This window comes from Cornus florida, unplaced genomic scaffold, assembly GCF_030987335.1.
Source record: "Cornus florida cultivar Cherokee Brave unplaced genomic scaffold, ASM3098733v1 CherokeeBrave_3.0.0_Hap2_Chr11, whole genome shotgun sequence".
Classification (NCBI taxonomy): domain Eukaryota; kingdom Viridiplantae; phylum Streptophyta; class Magnoliopsida; order Cornales; family Cornaceae; genus Cornus; species Cornus florida.
The window spans coordinates 76,634,396-76,657,570 of record NW_026775581.1 but is presented as its reverse complement, the minus strand read 5'-3'; the positions used below and the strand labels follow the sequence as shown (position 1 = coordinate 76,657,570).

General features: G+C 35.0%; 1 long non-coding RNA gene across 1 annotated transcript in view; it reads left to right on the top strand.

Moving 5' to 3' along the window:
• Positions 1-23,175, top strand: part of LOC132283212 (uncharacterized) — a 115,610-nt gene that overhangs the window by 64,833 nt on the left and 27,602 nt on the right. The window contains exon 4 of the long non-coding RNA XR_009471971.1: positions 16,214-16,274. This is a non-coding gene — a long non-coding RNA (uncharacterized LOC132283212). The remainder of the gene's footprint in view (positions 1-16,213; positions 16,275-23,175) is intronic.

Genomic DNA, 23,175 nt, shown 5'->3' with positions numbered 1-23,175 from the left:
TTATAACGGATATATTATAACAGCTATATTTATAATGGTTATATTTTACACCTATATTTTAACAATTATATGTTTTTATCATATATAATAACTTCTTTGCTCATCATTTGAGAATCATCACTACATTAATCTAAAAACAATACATTATATTATGGAATAAAATAGCAAAAAAAAAAAAAAAATGCAATATCCACTATCATGTGATTAAAAACAATTACAAGTAATTGAAACAATACAATATCCAAGCCCGGATTAAGTAAATAAATAGGATATGAAAACTTTTGTCGCATAGATTCCGATATCTCCCATTGTCGCATACTAATCCACTATTGCCCTTCTACTGTTGGCATCGAATTTGGATATACTAGCTTGATCTCCTTTTTCTTTTCCCAATAGTTTCTCCTGAATCTCCAGCTGTCTTGTCTTTTCTTTATCCTTTTTTCTTGTTTTTCGCATTGTTTTCACATTCGCGAGATTATCTAATTCCATCTCAATATAGGATTTAAGATCCTTAAAACTCTTTGGGAATGAACTATGCATTGAATTCAAACTCGAACTTTTATCTCGACGTTGCTACGTCACTTTTCTTCTGGGTGGTCATTTAAGCGGTTAACATTCCTCAACATTGGGTGAATCATTTTTCCGATGTTTTATGAAGATTCAACTGAATTTGAAGTTGGTGGCGTAGCTGCATGACTACATGTAGTAGATTGCATATCTGCATCATTGTCAAATCCACTCTTTCTCTTATCTTATTGTTTTGGGTTGTTATTCCCGTCTTGTTCAGCACAATGCAAATGCCATTTACTGGTATTTACAAGTAATTAGAAGTAGAATGTTTAAAATATTTACGAGTTAAATTTAATACAGTAAAAAACTAACCATATCTTCATTGTTATAGCTACTAGGGTGATTCTTATTGATTGTAGCCATGCATCCAAAAAATTTGGTCATTATTTTCTGTATGATGGACCAACGATTCATCAGACAATTTGGAACCCTGGAAGATGGACGAACAAGTTGAAGCACATAATTTTCCTTCACTCGGTCCCATAGCTTTACCCTAGTTTGGTCTGCACCTATAACTGCATCACCGGAGATGGCTAACCAAGCCTTACGTAAGGACTATATTATTTATTAACTGATTTTTTAAATAAAAAGTGGAAAAAACAGCTTTAGGGGGTAATTGGTCAGCCAAAAAGGCCTTTACTTTTGCCCCCTTTGAAAAAAAAATAAAAAATCCTAGCCATTGCAAAACAATGCCGTTTTGCTTTTTTTTATTATTTTTAATTCCACCCTAAAAAATATTTAAGTGATCGCAGGCCGGCTAGCCAGGGTAGCGAACAGGCCCACGAGAGCTAATGGGCCTGCTTCCTTTAAACGAGCCCGCTGCAGTGGGATTTTGGGCACTCTCGCTATCACCACTAGGTCAAAACCCCCACTCTTGCCATCACCACTCGGTTATTGTGACCCGCTGGTCTCTGTGAGGAATGGAAGCTAAAACAGAGTTATTCTGAGTTATAGAGTGAAACATGGCACTTCTACAACTCTCCTCATGCCCGATATATGCATAAGCTTGTCTCAAAGATGGGAAGGGATTCTTACAAAGCACCTGAATATGAATCTGATCGTACTCCATGTTAAGCCGAGCTAAAAAATTATACACGCGCTTCTTATCCAGAAGTTTTTGAAATTTGACACTATCACTAGCACATTTTGGTTCGAAGTCCTATAATATTCCAACTCTTGCCACAAGATTATTAAACTCAGATAATACTATGCAATAGTCATATCTCATTTTTTGTTTTAACGGACCTTCTTTCGTAATTCATAGACTTGTGCATCATTCCTCTAGACTAATTATGAGATACATCTGTCCAAATGTCACGGGCTGAATGAAGAAGGTATCCACGAATGATTTGTGGTTGCATGGAATGTAGTAACCCAGACATCACCTATGAATTGTCTCATACCCATTGATCATAACAGGGATAGGATGACTCTAGTTGCACTCTTCAATCAAAAAACCACACAAGCCACATGCCTGAACTGACAAACGGCGTGATCGAGACCATGCTAAGTAATTGATTCCGTCCAATGGCCAAGACACAACCTAATCCACCTTTTTTAGTACTTGTAGAGCTGCCACTGACTTCCGACATCATATGTGAAGAATAAATACAAAATCCAAAGACCAAACAACGAATCTAAAGGATGAACCCAACGAGAAATCAACCCAACAAACACATAATTACCAAACTTGAGTTGGATGCTTCAAATCATGCAACAAAATCAACACTGCTTAGTCGCATCCCTCTGTGATGGATGAAAGCAAAAAAAATCCAACAAATGAGACTCCATCAACTAACGATCCAGGGTGAGGAATTTTAAGCCCCAACATGCTAACGTCAGCACTGACGCTAACATCAGCACACTTCTAGGCCTCTTTCAACTCTTTTGAGTACCGTAGAGTCCTTATAATATTGAAACCTAGCTTTGATACCAAGTTGAAATTATATTGTAAGGTTTTGGATGATTTATGTTTGGAGAGAAGATAAAAGTAAGAGAGAAGATGACATAGTAGAAAAGAGAATAGAAGAAAGGGTTGTAGAGTAGTTCTGACACCTCTACTCCCATGTATTTATATTAGATAGAAATATAATTAGAATAATTGTGGTAAAATTCCACTGATTATGCCCATTGGTTAAATTTCACTAATTATCCCACCGATTATACCGACTAATTATGCTTATAATAGGAATATTCCAATATATTCCAATAGATGCATGATAGTCATGATTCTAAGTATGTTTGATATAAATTTTGATAGCGATTGTGAAGTATAAACAAGTCTACTTAAGGATGGTAATATTTCTTGGGATGCCTCACATAATGAATTTGTTAATTCTAAGTCTCATTGTGATGAATCTAATTTCGATTAACGTAAAACACGAAAATTCTTGTATTTGCAAATAACCCCCTTGATCTTTAAAAAAAAAAAAAAAAAAAAAAAAAAAAAAAAAAAAAAAAAAAAAAAAAAAAAGAGAAGCCCTAAACTATAAAATATAACAAATAACCTTTCTCCATCATTTAATGTGATGAAATTACATAACTAACCTTTGAATATGAGACTGAAAAATTTACTTAAAAAGTGATTTTGCAATATAAAAAAATATCCAAAATTAAGTAATATCTATTGTTGAAGCAACCCTTCTTAGAAATACTTTTGTGTAAATATATGACTTTCTCAACCTAAAACTATAAGATTCTAGAGTTGTCAGATAAATTATATCCAATGGAACTTGAATTTAGGAGATATATTTTGGAAATTGCCAATCCAAAATTCTAATTGCTAAACTAGGAAAATAGAAAATATTTTACTTAGAAAAATAAAAGCTTTGGAACAAGCTACACTGTCTATGGAGATTGCTTATTTCCATAAATGACACCAATACCTCTACGCCACTAGGTCTAATATTAGACATGGATTTGATGGGTCCAATTAGGATTGAAAGTAGAAGTGGTAAGAGGTATATTCTAGTTATAGTTGATAGTTTTTCTAGGTACATGTTGGTTGCATTCTTAGGAGAAAAATTGATGCCTTTATCAAAATAATTTGTTAAAGAATTTAAAACAAAAAAGGTCATAAAATTGACAGAATTAGAAGTGGTAATTGTAGAGAATTCCTTCGAGAATATATCGATTACTGTAATAATCTAGGAATTAAACATGAATTCTCTACAGATAAAACATACCTAAATTATAGTTGAAAGAAAAAATGAGAGTAATTCAAGTGTTTTATGCTTAACACTTGTGGTTTGACAAAACATTTTGGCCCGAAGCAATTAACACAGCATATAATGCACTAACAAGATTTTATTTGAGGCCAAGCATTGAAAAGACACTCAATAAGAAATATGGTTTAATATGAAGCCTAATCTAAAATATTTTAGCCTAATGTAAATGATATATTATAAGAAGTATATGTGGAACAACTGAAGGCATTTATTGCTCATGAAAATCCTAATTATGTATTTTATTTTAAAAAATGCACTTTATTGCTTAAAACAAGCTCCATAAGTGTGGAATGAGAAATTAACTACATATTCGTTAAGAGGAAATCCTGATTTTATTTTTTTTATTTTTTTTATTTTTACCTTGACAAGAAACAAACTCATAAACCCTCTTTGCCTCTATGGGAACTTAAACCATCAACCTTCTAGTTTGGAATATGAGGAAGTACTACTAGGCTACAACCATTGGTAAGGGTTGATAAGATTCATTCATAAAGAGGGTGGTGAAGATCTATTAATTTCTCAAATTTATGTATATGATTTAGTTTTTGGTTCCACATCTGATAAAATAGCCCATTAATTTTCAAAACAAGTGAGAAATTTTTTGAAACTAGCATGGTTGGTAAATTTGCCCTCTTGGGATTAAAAGTTAGGCAATTATATGATGGGATTTGTATTTCTCAATCTAAGTTTGCTAGGGAATAGTTAAGGAGTAGTTTGGGTTATAATCCACTAAACATGTAACCACTGCTATTAGTGTAGGAGGTAAGGTAAGTAAAGATCCTAGTGGTATGCGTTGCAATATAGAATTATAATAGAAAGTTTTTAATTACTTGTAGGCCAAACACTGCATTTAATGTTAGTTTGTGCACTAGATATCAATCTGATGCAATAGAGTCACATATACGAAGGTTGTAAAATGAATAATAAGTTATGAAAATGGAATTCTAGATTTTGGATTAAGATATTCTATTTACTTATATTGTATATTAGTGGGATACATTGATGCTGATTGTAGGAAGCCTAGATGCTAGGAAGCGTATATTTGAACTTGGGCACAAACTGAGTGGCTTGGTCTTGAAGAAATATAATTTAATTTCGTAATCTACAGTTGAAGCTAAGTATATAGCAGCTGAGTGTTGTTGCATGCGACTTCTTAGATGAAAGAAATATTAAATAGACATTGGAATCAAACAAGGAACAATGTCTATATTTTGCGAGTTGTGGACTTAAGGAACAAAATGTTACTAACCTAGAGAAAGTTCATATTAATAACCAATAGTTTTAACCATTAGACGTAGCTAAATTTGAATATCTAATGACTTGTTATAATTGATTTAAGTTTTATTTATTTATTTATTTATAAATATATAGGAGTATTGCTCATGTACAGAGTTTTTTGTTATTGGATAACGAGATGAGGCAAAAATTAGAGTACAAAAGGCTCTTAATTATGTGGGAAAGAAGTTTTTAAATCGTCTTTGAATTAAGTTGAAAATTAGTTGATTTACTCCTCTCCTCTTACATTAGTTTTTGACATTGTTTCTCTAGTATATACAAATAATCATGCAAAAAAATAATATTTTGATTTGTGTTGAAACATGGATTATCTTGGTAAGGAAGTTAGCATGCCCATGCATGCAAAGGACCAAGGAAAAAAATACTGTATGTAGCAGCATCCTGAGGAAAAGGAAAGAAACAATAGGCAAAAGAAAATGTAGCCGATGTATTTCTAACCTTGAAATTGGCTGCTTATATGATTTGTTTGTAGCCACCCGGACAAATTAAAAATATATGTATAAAAGGTGTAAATTATTTTCTATGGTAAGAGTGTTAGGGTTGTGACTCAAATTATGGTGAAAAAGTGGAACTGGTTCCATTTTAATGGAACTTGTTGCACTTGGACAGAATGGTCAGAATAGTGATTCGAAGAAGTGGAACCGGATGCACTTTAGTGGAACCGGTTGTGCTTGCCTGATATGTGCGGGAGACAGTTTCCTTTTCTAGTTTAAGAAACCAGAAGACTTGGGAAAAAAGGTTGAAGATTTGGGAAATAAGTTATTGTAGAGTTGTAATTGATATGGTAACTCCTTGTCACAAGTTGGGAAATTTTTGTCCAACAAGGAATTGGGTTTGAAGAGATTATGAATAGAGATGGGTGTGAGAGACTAGGATTGAGAGAGAAAAGAAAAAAAAAAAAAAAAAAATTGTAGAGAGAAAAAGTGAGTTAAGTTTGTAATCAATTTTCGCCCATGGATGTAGGCAATTTGTTAAACTACGTAAATCTCGTTTTGCTTGTGTGCGTGCTTTTATCTGATCTATTTGCCAATAGTGTGTGCAATCCTAACAAAGAGCTGCCGGTCCATTAGTGTGCAAGTCAGAAATATTTGGTAATAAAAATATAGGAGAGAAATTCAAAAGAGCGTGTTGATTTTTGTTCTTAATTTCTTTCTAATACATTTTTTTCTACATTCTTGAATGAGATTTCTTGAGTGGGATCTCTTGATATTTGCTTATTTACAGGATACTTAGGCCTAGTAGATAGGTGTAAGTACAGCTATAGGACATTTAGGTGTAGAAGAAAACATAGTACCAACTGTTATTATTAAAGTAGAAATATAAAAAGAAGAGAAAAGAGGGAATTGCATAAAGGCTTGAATGAGATGAATTACCCATTCACAGCTCTAGTATTTATAGATAAAATGAGCACATGTTCATATTACAAGAAAGGAAACAAAATCAAATCATTGCATATTCTATGCCTAGACATATGCGTAAATAAAGTCAAATACATGATTAGTGGCTATCATATCTCACAGATAATATGGTAAATCGCATCCCATGATTTGGGCCTATCATATCTCAGCTATTATGGTAAGTTATACCATAAATCGTGGTATCATAAATGCTAACACTCCTCCTCAAGTTGGTGTGTGGATATCTAAAACGCCCAACTTGGACAATGCATTCTCAAACACAATCTTGCTGACGCCCTTTGTAAGAATGTTTGCAAGCTGCTGAGAGTTTGTGACAAATGGAGTGCAAATTTGACCAGAGATGATCTTCTCTCGAATGAAGTGACGGTCCACCTCTATATGCTTAGTCCTTTCATGCTGAACGAGATTTGCTGCTATGCTAATGGCAGACTTGTTATTGCAGTAGAGTGAGAATGGAAGCGACACTAGAAGGCACAAGTCTGTCATCAAGGTTTTCAGCCAAAGCAACTCACCTGCCCCAAGAGCCATAGCCCTATACTCTGCCTCTGCACTAGATCGAGAGACAACATCCTGCTTTTTACTGCGCCAAGTAACCAAGTTACCACCAATAGTGGTACAATAACCTGAAGTAGACCTCCTATCTGAAATTGATCCTGCATAATCAACATCTGTCCAAGCCTCAACACGTAAGTGACCATGATTAGCAAACAAAATACCACGGCTTGGACACCCTTTTAAGTAGCGAAGAATCCGAATAGCTGCATCAAGGTGTGGGGCACGAGGAGAGTGCATGAATTGACTCACGACACTCACGGCATAAGCAATGTCAGGTCGAGTTATGGATAAATAGATGAGCTTCCCCATAAGTCGTTGATACTAACCAATATCTAACAACAACTCTCCCTCAGAATCAGCCAATCGATGATTCTGCTCAATCGAAGTATCAGCAGGATGAGCGCCAAGCTGACCAGAAGCAGAAAGCAAGTCAAGAACATACTTGCGTTGAAAGATGAAAATGCCAGTCTTGGAGCGAGCCACCTCAATGCCCAAGAAGTATCGTAGGGGACCAAGATCCTTAATCTCAAACTGACGGCCAAGATAGCTCTTAACCTCATTAATTCCGGTAGTATCATCGCCGGTAAGAATAATATCATCGACATACATAATGAAAGCAACTGTCTTACTGCCTGAATGACGTAAAAACATGGTATGATCAGCTGCACTTTGATGGAAACCAAACTTGAGCATAGCAGTGCCAAAGCGATCAGACCAAGCTCGAGGAGACTGCTTGAGGCCATATAGAGAACGACGAAGACGACATACCATACCAGAATGAGTAGGAGAATGAAAGCCCGGAGGAGGAACCATGTACACCTCCTCCTGCAAATCACCATTAAGAAAGGCATTCTTGACATCTAACTGAAATAGAGGCCAAGACCGAATTGCAGCAACAGAAAATAATACGCGGATGGTATTCATCTTGGCAACAGGGGCAAAGGTCTCTTGATAATCTATGCAATAAGTCTGAGCCTAACCCTTGGTAACCAATTGGGCCTTGTAACGAGCAACTGACCCATCTGAATTATGCTTAACTGTAAACACCCAACGACAACCCACAGCCTTTCGTCTAATAGGAAGCGAAACCATGTCCCAAGTCTGATTTTTCTCAAGTGCTTGTAGTTCTTCTGTCATAGCATCACGCCATTGAGGTTGTGCTAGCGCATCTGCAACATTGGAAGGAATAGGAACCGAGGCAACAAAAATAAGAAAACTCCGATAGGAGGGTGAGAGAGCATAATCAGAAACAAAATTAGAAATAGGGTAAGTACAAGAACGTTTATCCTTTTGAAGAGCAATGGGGCGATCATTAAGCGAAACAATAGCTTGAGAAGGCAGAGCTGGTGCCGAAGGAACAGGGCAGTCAATCGTGGGAGTAGGAGCTTGTACCTGTTGTCTCCGATTATAAACCTGTGAAAAAGGAACAATTCTCCCTGCTAGAGGGGTATCACGAGGAGGAATTATAGAAGAAGAAACAGGTAATGGTAGAGAAGTTGAAGACGGAAGAAGGTGATCATCCATTATATTCAATAGGAACCATTCACTCTGAGAACCAACTGAACCACTATAGTATGGTGTATGCTCAAAGAAAGAAACATCTATGAATATAAACCGCCGACGACTGGGAGGATGGTAACACCTATAACCTTTTTGAGAGTGAGAATAACCTAAAAACACACACACTTCAAAGCCTTGGGGTCAAGCTTTGTACGAGTTTGCCCCAATTGCTGAACAAAGCACACACACCCGAAGACTCGTGGAGGAATAAAAAATAGAGATGAATTTGGATGTAAGATTGAGAGTGGGGCTGCAAAGTTAAGAATCCCAGAAGGAGTCCTATTAATGATGTTAACAGCGGTAAGAACTGCATCTCCCCAAAATGACTGGGGAACATTCATGCCAATGCAGATTGCTCTGGCTAAGTCAAGGATGTGGCAATTCTTTCTCTCAGAACGACTATTCTGTTGAGGAGTTTTAACATTAGCCAGCTGATGCGCAATCCCAAATTCTGTACATAACCATTGTACCTACCCATAAGTGTACTCTGTACCCTGGTCAGATCAGAATTTTTTAATGGTACAACCAAATTGAGTCTGAACCATTGTCATAAAATTTTTAAAAATGGTGTATACCTCATTTTTGGTTTTTATAAGATAAACCCAAGTAACACGACTATGAGAATCAATGATCAACACGAAATATCGAAATCCAAGACTAGAAGTAACTGGGCAAGGACCCCACACATCTGAATGAACAAGTTCAAAGGGTGTTAAAGCAGATTTATTACTACTAGCAGGATAATTGGAACGAATATGTTTAGCCATATGACATGTTTCACAGGATAAATCTGACACTGCCACGTTATAAAATAAGGAAGGAAATAAATGTTTCAAATAACCAAAAGAAATATGTCCTAAACGCATGTGCCAACGCATAAGCTGGGCTTTATTAGATGAAACAATATTAGAAAATGAAGCTGAATGTGCTTGCGGTGACAAAGGAGCATCCAATAGGTATAAACCGTCCACTTCACGCCCACTGCCAATCGTCCGTTTCGACACCAGATCCTGAAAAATACAATAAGAGGGAAAGAACGTTACACTACAATTTAATTGTTTGGTAACGCTACTAACAGAAATAAGATTTGTAGTCAACTTTGGAACATGAAGTGTATTTGATAAAGTTAATGAAGGAGTAACTGATATGTGACCCTTCCCAGCAATGGAAGATGGAGAGCCATCCGCAAGGCGGACCTTGCGTTGGCCAGAGCAGATACTATAAGATTGGAAGAGTGAGGACATACCAGTCATATTGTTTGAAGCACCAGAATCAATGATCCATGGTGTTGAAGATGTAGATATGCTATGTGCAGACGCAATAGTACCTGAGTGGGCATAAGTGGAGGTTGGTTGAGATGATGCCTCCATTTGGTTGAAGAATTGCTTGAACTTGTCCAAATCAGCTTGAGTCAAGGTAACTGTGGCAGAAGATGTAGAGGCAGGGTTGTCAGGAGTTGATAACGAGACTGGTTGTGTAACAGAATGTGCAGAGGATCGAGGCTGTTGTTTTTGTTACGGTGGACGTCCATGTAGAGCATAACAATGAGATTTGATACGACCAATTTTTCCGCAATGGTCATACCGTCCACGTTGTCGTCCTAGAGGAGGACCGATGGTAGTGCCCTGAACTAACTGGGATGGTGAAGTTCCTGAAAGGTTGGGAATCCGAACTGCCATAGCAGAATGACCAACAGAAGCAACACCTAATGGATGAGTCCAGCGGCTCTCATCTGACAACACATAGGAATATGCATCCTCAAGAGTAGGGAATGAAGATAAGCCCAATAAATGAACACGAGCATACTCAAACTCGTTGTTCAACCCGGCAAGAAACTGAAACACTCGATTCTTTTCCACAATTCCTGCAGATAAAACTGCATCATCTGGATCCTTCCAAGAGTGGAAGGAATCATAATATGACATCTCCTCCCAAATAGCACGAAGCTTGGCGATGTAACTTGAAACTGTTAAGTCACCCTGAGAAATCCTGGTGATATCTCGCCCCAGCTGGAAAATTCGTGCATTATTTTGCCTCTGAGAATAAGTGCGTTGAACTGAATCCCAAATCTACTTAGCAGTCTTCATAAACATATAGCCAACAGTTATGTTTGGTTGCATCGAATTGACTAGCCAAGACATAACCATAGCGTTATCTGCAAACCACTGTGGATATGCCTTCTCTGACTCAGCTGACTCTTTCTCAAAACCAGTAATATAGCCAATCTTGCCTTTGCTACCAATGAACATCTTGGCAGACTGTGCCCAAATCAAATAGTTGGAACCATCCAACTTCATTGTGGTGATTTGAAGTCCTAGATTTTCTGATGAGTTGGTGGAAAAAATGGCACCACCACCCACAGAACGTGAGCCAAGAGAATTAACAGTCGAGGACCCTGAATCTGCCATAATCTGTCACACGACAATAAAAAGAACTCCAAAAACACCACAAATTCTGTTAATAAATCAAAGGGTCTCCTCAAACCATTAACAATGTCTCCTTAGACCATTCCTAAAAAAATCCAAATACATACCTTTTTTAAGGAGCGCTGCCCACTTACATATAGCCAGACAGCCTCCTTCTTAATATTCGGAACCTTTTTGTAAACTAATTTTGTTTTTTTTACCCAAACCCTTCTAGGTGTTGGAAACCAACTATCCCAATTTACGTAACCCTAGAAGAGTGAAAAAGAAATTGTAAAACTTAAAAATACCTATTTTCGATTACAAAACAGCAACACAGAAAAACATGTGTAAGCAATGTCACACGATGTCACAAACAGCCTAAGGTAGCTGTCGCACAAGTAGCAAGGCTGCTGAAAGGTGTGGAAAGGTGTTAGCTCTGATACCAAGTAGAAATATAAAAAGAAGAGAAAAGAGAGAATTGCGTTAAGGCTTGAATGAGATGAATTACCCATTCACAGCTCTAGTATTTATAGATAAAATGAGCACATGCTCATATTACAAGAAAAGAAACAAAATCAAATCATTGCATATTCTATGCCTAGACATATGCGTAAATAAAGTCAAATACATGATTAGTGGCTATCATATCTCACAGATAATATGGTAAATCGCATCCCATGATTTGGGCCTATCATATCTCGGCTATTATGGTAAGTTATACCATAAATCGTGGTATCATAAATGCTAACAATTAATATTACTATTATTAGTACTGTTAGTAGTAGTATTATATCTTATTTTATTGTGTATCAGTGTTAGTATTACATTCCATATTATTTTTTGTTTTCTCTAATTATTTATCTTTTTAGTTTTTTTATCTTGACTCGCCTATTGCCAATATCTAAGGCCGGATGTGAAAAGTACCACAAAAATAAGTCACAAAAAATTTATCTAGTAACATAGAACATAGGAACATTAATCGATAGTTGCAATGAACTAGTGGATACCTTAAAACGAAGAAAAGTCAACATAATTTGCTTACATGAAAGTAAAAAAATAAGGAAAAAAAAAAAAAAAAAAAAACCTAGAGAGATTGGGGAGGGATATAAGATACAAGCTTCTCTATTCGGGGGGAAAAGGATAACCAACGAAGCAGAGTAGGCATAGTAGTTGATCACTACACGAGGGATAAAGTCGTAGAGGTGAGAAGACAAGGGTAAAAAAGCTAGATAAACATATCTTGAATATAATAAGTGCATGTGCTCCTCAAGGAGCATTAGATGACACTATAAAGAAATTTTTCTGCATCTTTTTAGATGAATTAATACAATCTATATCAAATGATGAGAGTATTTTGGTAGGTGGGGGGACTTTAACAAACATGTAAAAGTTAATAGGTTGGGATATAAACGAATCCATGGAGGATATGGTTTTGGAGAGCAAAATGAGATAAGAGAAATAATTTTAGACTTTGCAAATGTATATGACTTAGATGTAGCTAATACTTCCTTAAAAAGAGAGAAAAACATCTAATAACATATAAAAGTGGAATGAGTAAAACATAAATTGACTATTGCTTGAATGGAAGAAGGGAATGGACTTCATATAAACGATTATAAAGTAATTCCTGGGGAGAGCGTCTCAAACCAACATCTTAACCTAAACCAAATTAGATGTATTAAGGACATAGTTAACACAATATTACTCAAATAGAGCGATATATTAAATAGATGGAAAAATTACTTTCAAATTCCATTAAATTAGGAATACCTTAAAGAAGAAGTAGAAGGAAATGAAGTTGACATAGGAATAATTGATACAATCACCAACAAGGAGGTAGAGGACACACCTAAGAAGGGGAGTAATAAAACGGTAGGCCCAGATAATATTCCCCTTAAGGCTTGGCGAACGTTAGGTAATGAATGGCTAACAAAGTTGTTTATTAATACCGTAAAACAATATATGATGATGAATGAATGGAGAGAAAGTACAATAGTACCACTTTACAAAAATATAAAGGATATACAAAATTGTGGCAACTATAGAGGAATTATATTAATGAGTCATACAATGAAAGTATGGGAAAGGGTAATAGAACAAAGACTAAGGAAGGAGTCCATGGTATCAAATAACCAATTCAGATTTATTCCGGGGAGATCAACAATTAGCTAAAACACATAGAAGTAAGCAACAAGACTTTCATATGGCTTTTATAGACTTAGAAAAAACGTAAGACAGGGTCCTAAGAGATATAATTTGGCGGGCCCTACAAATAAAACAAGTTCCCTTAAAATTTTTAAAAAGAATCCAAGATATGTATATAAATGCAAAAATCCATAAACATAGGATTATACAGAGGATGGATTCTAAGCCCTTACCTTTTTTGTAATAATCATAGATGAAATAACAAAAGACTTCCAAAATGAGATTCCAATGCGTATGATGTTTGTCGATGATATTGTGCTCTTGGATACCTCTAAAGAGAACTTAACAATAAAACTAAAAATGTGTAAAAATGCTCTAAAATGGAAAGGATTGAGAATTAATCGAACTAAAACTGAGTATATGGAGTGTAAATGTAACAAAGGGTTGGACAATTATAATATAATGATAGAACTTCAAAACCAAAAGGTTACTCAAAAGAATTAATTTAGGTACCTAGTGTTGATAATATATATATATATATATATATATATATATATAAAGAAAAAAAAAGGAAAAAAAGAAAAAGAAAAGAAGAAGAGATAGATAATGACATAACTAGTAGAATAGGTGCGGGTTGGACAAATTGGAGGCAAGCTAGTGGAATATTATGTGATAAAAGAATCACACATAAGCTAAAAGGAAAATTTTATAGGACCGTTATTAGACCAACTATGTTGTATGGGATAGAGTGTTCCCTAAAAAAGGGACAAGAACAACACCCTCATGTAGTGGAAATGAGAATGTTAAGATGGATTTTTGGAATGACTAGAAAATATAAAGTTTCTAATGAGAGTGTGAGAGAAAAATTAGGTGTAGCACCCGTTTGTGAAAGAATTAGAGAGAGTAGATTGAGATGGTTTGGACACATCTATCGGAGACCTAGAGACACGCTGATTAAGTGAGGGAGACTAGTTGTCATAGAAGGTAAAAGACGGAATGGGCGACCCAAAATAACATGGGATGAGGTTGTTAAAAATGATTTTAAAAAGTTAAACATGGTAGGGGAAATAACATGAGAGAAAAGATTGGAGAGAGAGAATTCAAGTGGCCAACCCCAGTCATGTGGGATTAAGGCAAGGATGATGATGAAGATGATTTATGATTCATGCTTTATGCTTTATAACTTTATATCATTTTATTTATATATTTTTATTAGACAGTATTATGCTTTGGTAAGGTGATTAGGGTTTTCTGGTCAAGTCAGTCATTCTTATGTTTGTACTATTTCATTTTAAGTTTTGTTAATTGATTGATTGAAGCAATGAGAGTGGAAACTCAATCAATCAACCTATTTGGAAACACGTGTTTGGAAACTCTCTCAAAAGAGAATTTTAAAAGAATATAGCTTCCTATGACACCATTATAAATACGTGGTTATAGTCAATCTAGAGTATCTCTTCAGGTTTCTAACACATATTTGAAAGAATATTTATTTTAGAGAGAAAGAAAAGCTTTGAGATTTAATCTGGGATTTATCATAGACCATTAAGAGATTCAAAGCAAAGAATACATCAAAGACAGTCAAACAAATCAATCAACCAAGCAAATCTTATGATTAAGGATTAATAATAAAGTTTGTAGTCTAGTAGCAGCAGAGATCGTGAAAATCTTCTGATATGAGTTTGGGTCAAAGGTAACTAGGGAATTCTTAGAGTAAAGTCTGTTCAATGTAGTCTTTAATACCTTTCTCGTAGTGGAAGTAATAAAAATCTAGGAATTAGAACCATGTGGATTGATCATGGGTAGACTTGGTCCAGTGATTTTTTCCCTTTTAATGTTTTCCACATAAAAATCTTGTTCTTTTGTTTTCATTTACGTATTGTTTTACGTGTCTCTGTAATTGCAATTGAGACATGTGTTTAATTAATTAACTAAAAATTGAACAAGTATTAACAAGAATCTAAGAAGTTAATTATACATATTAATATCCAATAGACTTATTCACCTTCTCTCTAGGTATAATTGAATCGTGCATACTTTGACATAACAGAAACCTGAAACGGTCCTACTATCCTCTCATTATATCAAAATTTAGGCCAATTATACTTGGAAGCAAGAGTTAGCCGGAACTGTCATTGGAGGCAAGCTTATTGTTAGAATGGACCTTTTCAAAAGCAATTTCTCTAGCATTCCAGTTGTATTATTTTTTACAATGTGCCATTGGAGTTATGGACCAAGGATGGGCTAAGTTTTGTGGTTACTGTTATTGAAAACCTTCTTACCCTGATTAGCCTACTTGAACTAAGAGTAGGCTTACATATGCTCAGGTTTATGGTGAGATTAATTAGCACCAACCAAGATATTCCCAAATCCCTTGTGAGATTCAGGATGAAGTTCTTTGGGAACAACAAAAATGACCAACATTGCATAGCTTTTGAACATTTATTGATATTTTGTCTCTCTAATTCAAATTCTTCTCAGAATCCCTCAAAATCGAAGAAATTCAAAAAGGAGTAGAGATCTATTGGGAGGGTCAATGCCAATTCTAGTGAATGGCAAGAGGCTCCTCAAAGGAAAGGGGAAGATATTGTTGATCCTTCTATTTCTAAAGATCCTTCAAATAAGGGAAATGGATTCGCAACTACAAACACATGAAAATCTTGTCTCACTTCCCTAAGAGGGGTGTGCTTAGCTTGAGTATCTTGAAAGCCATGAGAAGACCGATGTGTCCTACTTGGGAGAGCCCATAAGAATTTCTCATAGAGAAATGTTGAAGATCCAAGTCCTTCTAAGGAGGGTAGTTACTCTAAGGACTCTTGTCCAGAGGACTCTTGATTAAATAATATGTTATGGACTTTGTTGAAACAACCATAATTATTAACTTACAATACTGACTTGTATAGTTACTCTTAGGAGGGAGAGCAAGTCTGTCAAGCAGTTTGATTTAAAGTTTTTTTAAAGCATCATCATTCAAAATTAAATTTGTATTAGAATTGTGATGAAGAGTTAGTTGAAAATCTGAGTTTTCCTTGTACAGGGTGTTGGACATATTGAAGTAGCTTTGTGCATCATCGAGGAAGATCATTTTTTATTTTTTGGTAAGTTGTACTTCATTTCACAGTAATTGAATATTTGGGATTTTTAACAATTAAGCTAATAATGTACATATTCATAAAGAGATGAAATTTGAACATATCTGATGTTGACTCATTTTCGTGAAACTGATTTGGTTTTAAATAACAATGGAAGTGATCAAGAAAATTTGGAATTATATAAAAATTTAATATAAGATGATTTTGACAATGTATATCTCACCAGTGTCCTCTTGACGACTACTTAAAGTACATCAGAATGGCCTCATATAGTAATTTTGATTTATTATGTTTAATTTTATCATTAACTCATAACTTCCCATGGTGATGAAATATACATGTATTTTATGTTTCTAAATGGCTAAAAAAGCGCTCCAGTGATTCTGTGTTATACTATTTATCTGTTTCTCTGTGATTAATGTTAGGCTTATCTTAGTTACTCTTTTCTCTGGGCATTCAACTAGGATATTTGGCACTTTCTTATTGCTCCTCTCAATGTAACAAAATATCTATAATATATTATAGAGAATTTTAGATTGCCTAGGAATACTTATAGTAATAAGTATATCAACTAGGGCATTCAACTATGCATTTTGTCAACATATAATATACTATATGTTGACATAGTAGGAATACTTATAGTAATAAGGTAACCTCAAATTGCCAATTTCTTTTAGCTAAACCACATACAATCAGAACAAAATGCATTAACATTTTTGTTCCCGAAACAAAATAAGAACTTTGTAATTGTTTTGAGTTACATTTATAAATTCGCTGATTTTGCTATTGACTAGTTGAATGTGGGCACATAAATGATTTGATTTTAAAAGTAGTAGTTTGCTGAAAATCTTCAAGGTTAGCATGGTTTATTTGGCAGCCTGAAACTAGGCCTGGGCATGAGCTTTAGTAGCCTTGTTCATGCCTGGTTCTATTAATCGAGCTTGCTCAGAAGGCAAATCGGGCAATTAATAAGTAGCCTTTTAACTGTAGAAAATATTATTAAATAACTAATTGTCACTTTGTTTCTAAAATATTGTTTAAACATTCTTTAGTAGCCTTTTTAGGAGTTTCACAAACTTCTTTAGACAAGGGTAGATCAAAATTCAAGCTGAAAATCTTTTGGTTATTTTCTCATCGGTAGAACTCTTCACAAAGCTATCCAATATGTCATGGACTAGAGTTTAGAATTCCCACATAACATTAGTAACATTTTACCACTTCCCTAAGAAACACTTAGTAGTTCCAAAGCTTAATTAATTAGTACCCAAAAACAAGAATGACACTTTTGACTTTTTCCCCAAGACACTTTCCAAAGCACCATTAATTATTTGCATCAGACCCTCCTCCTTGAAAAAAACTCGCCCTCAAGTTTGAAGCAATTTACCCTGATCTATTAAAATCCTGAATAAAACCTTTCAACCTTTTTTTCTTATTTTCCTTACTCAAACAAAGCACAATAATCTTCTTTCACTAGCAAAGAACATCTTTGCATGACCTTCCCGAGCCTTGTTAGGAATCGTGGTTCATATTCCTATTTTAATTAGGTTTTTATTTTATTAGCTAATTTCTTGTCAGACAAGTCTTAAGTTCTAAGGAATTTGTGCCAAAGTGAAGATTAAAGCTATAATGAATTATCTGATCAATGCCGTGAGAGCAATGATTGGCTTGATGAAATTTAAGCTAAGGTGAAGATTGTTAAAATTATGGCTTATATTCCTATTCTAACTAGGTTTCTATTTTATTAGGTAAAGTCTTGGGTTTTAAGAAATTGTACCTAATCCTTTCTAACAAGGAAATGAGTTTGGGACTCTATAAATAGATACTTAGGTTATGGGTTGAGACTTATGAGTTGAGCGAGAAGTAGCTCGTGGGGGTTCAAGTTGATGGGTAGAGGTGTAGTTACACATTAGACTCTATAAATAGATACCTAGGTTCTCTACTATTGTAATATCTCTACATGATATAGTAAATCTCTTCACATCTGTGAACGTAACCCTAATTTTGGGTGAACCGCGTATATATAGTGTTTTTTTGTGATCGTCTTTGTTGTTTAGCTTTCGTTGTACCCCTATAAGTGGTATCAGAGCTAATGGTTTGTGTTGGGACGCTTGTTCAAAGAAGATCCAGAAAAGACAATCGGTCTCAATTCTACGACAAGGTTCAGTTGCAAGTGGAGGCAATCAATAAGCGTGTTTGATCACGATGGTCAGCAAATCATGATAGGTTACATGGCATGGAGTTCAAGTAATCAAGGTGAAGCCTTGTAGTTTGACTGATCGAGGTGGGGATAATCAAAGTTTTGTAGGAGGATGAAAAAGATTGAAGCTGCATTGAATTGTCCAACTCAATTGTTGTGTTATGGGAAGTGACAATTGGCTTGATAGAACTTGAGCCAAGGTGAAGACTGTTAGGAATTATGGCTCATATACCTATTCTAATTAGGTTTTTATTTTATTAGGTAATTTCTTGTCAGAAAAGTCTTGGGTTCAAGGAATTGTATTCCATATCCAACAAGGAATTGTGTTTGGGACTCTATAAATAGATACCTAGGTTGTGGGTAGGGATGCCGCTAGTCAGCTCTAGATCTCAAGTTGATTCCCAAGTTAAACCTTTGGGCGTCTGGTGGTGTTTATGGCTTGAAAGAAATAAGAGATCCTTTGAAGGAAAGGAGACTCCTATTTCCGTGTTTAAGTTCTTCATTATTACCACTCTATTTTGCTTGGTTGTAGGGAGAAATTATAGATATTTAGAAGAGATAGTTTATTTCTTCAACTCTGAAAGAGTTTAGAAGCCCTATTTGGCCTTGTGTAGTTCTCTTGGGATGTGTTCCCTTTTTAAGCACTTTTAATACAATCTTACTTTTTAAAAAAAAAAAAAATGGTTCCCACTTTCTCACCTTAAATCCACAATATGCAATTTGAACAATGATGGTTGCCTCAGCTTTTGACACTTTGTTTGCTGCTTTTTCAGACTTCTCCTCTTCCGCCTTCTTTTTTCCTTGATATTTTCCTTCATTGTTATCAAATTCTGGAAGTAATGAAGTTGAATCTACCCCCATGATTTCTTCGTCTTCATCTACATTTTTGAAAGATTCATCAAATGTTAGGTACTTAGCAGACTTGAATCTTGAATCCTCACGTGTAGGACCAAAATTCATGTTTTATAGTACTTTTAACCTTTGATGTCCATGTGCTTTCTGACAGTCTAACTGATGTGGAAGCACTACGTTTTGCACTTCTGGATTGCATATGTCACTGAAATCTTTCTTTAGTAAGTTGTCTTATCCAATTTTCACCGTGATGTGCTTTTGTTTGTTGTCCTCTTTGACCCCAAAATCCTTATTAAAAGGAGAAATGATTATTGTTCTAATATAGTGCTCAATCGAGAATGGAGCTAGCAGCATTACCCTTTGAACCCGAGGGTAATTGATCTTTATGGTGCTTCCTCTGTTAATTTGATGTTGTATATTTTGAAAATATTCTTTTGAGGCTATCTTGCTTCCTTTCCTAGTCATAGATCCATAATAATTACAGATCTTACAGCGAGGCTTTATTGGAAATGCTCTGATACCACTTAAAGCAAACAGAAAAAAGGCAGAAGTCTTCTTAAGAAAGACTAGGGTACTCGAATCACCGTTGCAACCTAGATTTCTAAAGGGAAATATGGAATCGCGTGATGGGAAGTTTAAAATTTGATAATATTATAAAAAATAATATGGATTTAAGACTTGGTTACAATAGATAAGACGGAAGTACCTTTTATAAGACAACTACTAATGACACTTGACTTCTCCTAAAATGACTTTTAGAATTCCCACACAGCATTATTGTTGCAACAAACATAGTGAACCTAGAACAACTTAGGAATCTAGACAAAAAAGTATACACGCTACGCACAAAGAACACTAAGATTTAGCGTGGTTTGACACAAGTTGTGCCTACGTCCATGGTGAACATCCCAACTCTCGCTTTCACTCTTCCTTTGTGATTTTCATTGTTCTCTCAATATTCCACCCCAAACCCTAAACACCCTTATATATCGAGCTACAATAGAGTACTAAATAGGGGCCCACAACCCGCAAGCAAAAAGAGGGCTAAAGTTTTTCCATTTCCCTAAGTAGCGCTACCAACCCCAGAGCTTTGAATTGTTAACATTTTACCACTTCCCTAAGTAAATACCTGGTAATTCCAAAGTTGAACTAATAAGTACCCAAAAACAAGAATGACTCTAAGGTTGGGATGTCCTTCCTTGGCCTTTGGCCCTAGGGTATGCCCTAGTATTTTTACTTTTTTTTTGTTTTTGTTTTTTCTAGTTATTTGTACATCTTTTTTGATCCTATACACTTTTCACTTTACCCAAAAAAATAAAGAAAAAAAAAATAAGACAGAAATACCCACACCTGACACCTTATACTCCAATTATTACTCAACATATTTTACAGCCAAAACCCAAGCCATCTTAATGTGTGTGTCCAAGATCCACTTATCATGCTTCCTCACTCGCCATTAGTGTTTTTCTAACTCCACTAACAATCTCTATTATCTCTGTGAGATAGGACAATAACACCTTCACAGACCAATAAACTCCCTCACAAGTGTACATTTATCTCATTCTCCTAAGTCTAAAAAATGAGCTAGATATCTATTTATATTGTCCAAACCTAAGTCACAAGATTCGCGTGTATTGGGTGCCGCTCCGTAGCTCAAAACGCAAATCAACGCTTTGGGAGCGGATGTGGCTATAATTCGCGAATTCAAGTTTTACAATTCACAAATTCAGATTTAAAATTCACAAATTCAGATTTCCAAGTTCGCAAATGGAGAAGTAGACGAAGTTTTTTACATCTGAAGAGAGGAAGAAGAAGAAAAATGATTGTTGCATCAAAGAACCTGTCCAATCCAGAGGCTTAAGAACTTGAATAGAAGCTGAAATCACCCTATTTGATTGGGAATGGTAGAGAATCATCGGCCTCCACCTAGACCACCAGATTGATTCGTCCTCTTCTGACCATGGCTTATCGCATGCCAAGTTTGATATATCCTGTCGTTGTGCCCTAGCCTCCGTTGAGGTTGAGTGGTTTGTTTGGTGCTATACTCATATGTATTTAGATGATGTTTTCTTGGGCCTCTTGTTTTTAGGCCTTTATTATTGGCCTTGTTTTGTTCTAAATGTATTCTCCCAATGACCCAATATATATTTATCCAATCAATCTATAAAATTGCCTAACTTTCCTAAAAAACATATATATATATATATATATATATATATATATATTCAGTATAAAATAATATATTTGAAATACAATAGCAACAAAAAAAAATATTTATTAAATTAATATAATCATATTTCACATAAAATAAATATATAAACATTAAAATATACAATATATAGGTCCTCCCCCCCTCTTACCTAATTGTAAACTTTGCCACTCTCGCGCTCCCACTCCCGCATTATGCGACTTTCGTCCAAACCCTAAATCCTTTTTATCGGTAAGGTTAATACAAATCCTTGTGAAAAAAGATTACAGTTACTTAGAGCCTAAGCATTTCTTAGTAAGAAATCTTCTAAATAAAATAAACTTTAAATTTGAAACCTAACTAAATTACGAGTTTCAGACATAAATTCCCAACAATTTCAACCTTAACAAATTTCGTGAACTTATTGATCGCTATTTCTATGGCAATTGAACATCACACATCGTAAAATCTGTTATGAATCCATGACCATAATGATAAAGTGCAAGCCAATTTTTACTTGGTACTGGAATTACATTACAACATCTATTAAGGCTTTTCTTCTATTTTTTGAATTTCTTTTAAATAGAACCGAACTCAACAAGACAAACCTTGGGCACCACTTGTTGCCCATGAAAATGCTTACATATAGATCCCATCCCAAAGAATAAGCAAATCACTTACGAACACAAAATCTTACGCGATTTGACAAATCTGTCTGCTTCAATAAGAAGAGATAGTCCGCTTCAAATTTCATTAAGAATTACAAAAGTAGAAAAACACACAAGTTTTTACTTTATTTCAGAATATTACCGTATATGTTTTTTAAAACTTTTGTAGACAGCCTCTGGAGTAAACATGGATCCCCCATGATATTCACTCCTTAGAAAAAAATATTTTCCTTTTCAAATTGATGTGTGTCCATGGAAAAGAGTTGGTTCTTGAGAATCGTCCTTGATGTATTATAGGGAAGCTTATTGTGTTGAAACCTTGGGAAATAAAAGTGTTAAGCTAGTAATGGAAAGGCTGAATAACATTTCTTTTTGTAGCAAAATTTCCATATTTTTCTTTATCGATATGTGGACAAAGATAAATCTGCCTGCCAATACTAGTTCTATGTAAATCCTATTCGATTAGATGAGAAACTACTTGAAGTCACATTACTTTTGCTAGAGTTTGTGTGGAGATCTTAATTGATGACGCACTCCAAATTCAAGTAATGTGGATTTGGATGGGAAATACATGGATTTTAGGGTTGAATACCTTGGAAGCCACTTGTATGCAGTGCACACAAGGCTTAGGTACTGTTTGACACTTAATTATGAATATCATTTGAATATCAATTTGACACTTATCTAATTAAGTGTTTGATAATGCAATTTAAATATCATTTAAAAACGCAAGTGCCACTTGTATGCAGTGAGCATAAGGCTTAAGTGTTTTATATAGTAACTTCACTTATCACCAAAGGCTGAACACTTAAAACTAAAAAAGATATCTGAAAAATCTCAATTAATTGTTACTTAAAAACCTCAGCACTTAAAATTTTCAGTGTTATCAAACAACACCTTACTATTATTCAAGAATGGAGAGAAGTGATGCAGCCTGAAGAGACCCCCAAAGAAGAAATGTTGATTGGGTGGAAGTCCAAAGGACGAAGCCTATAAATCGAA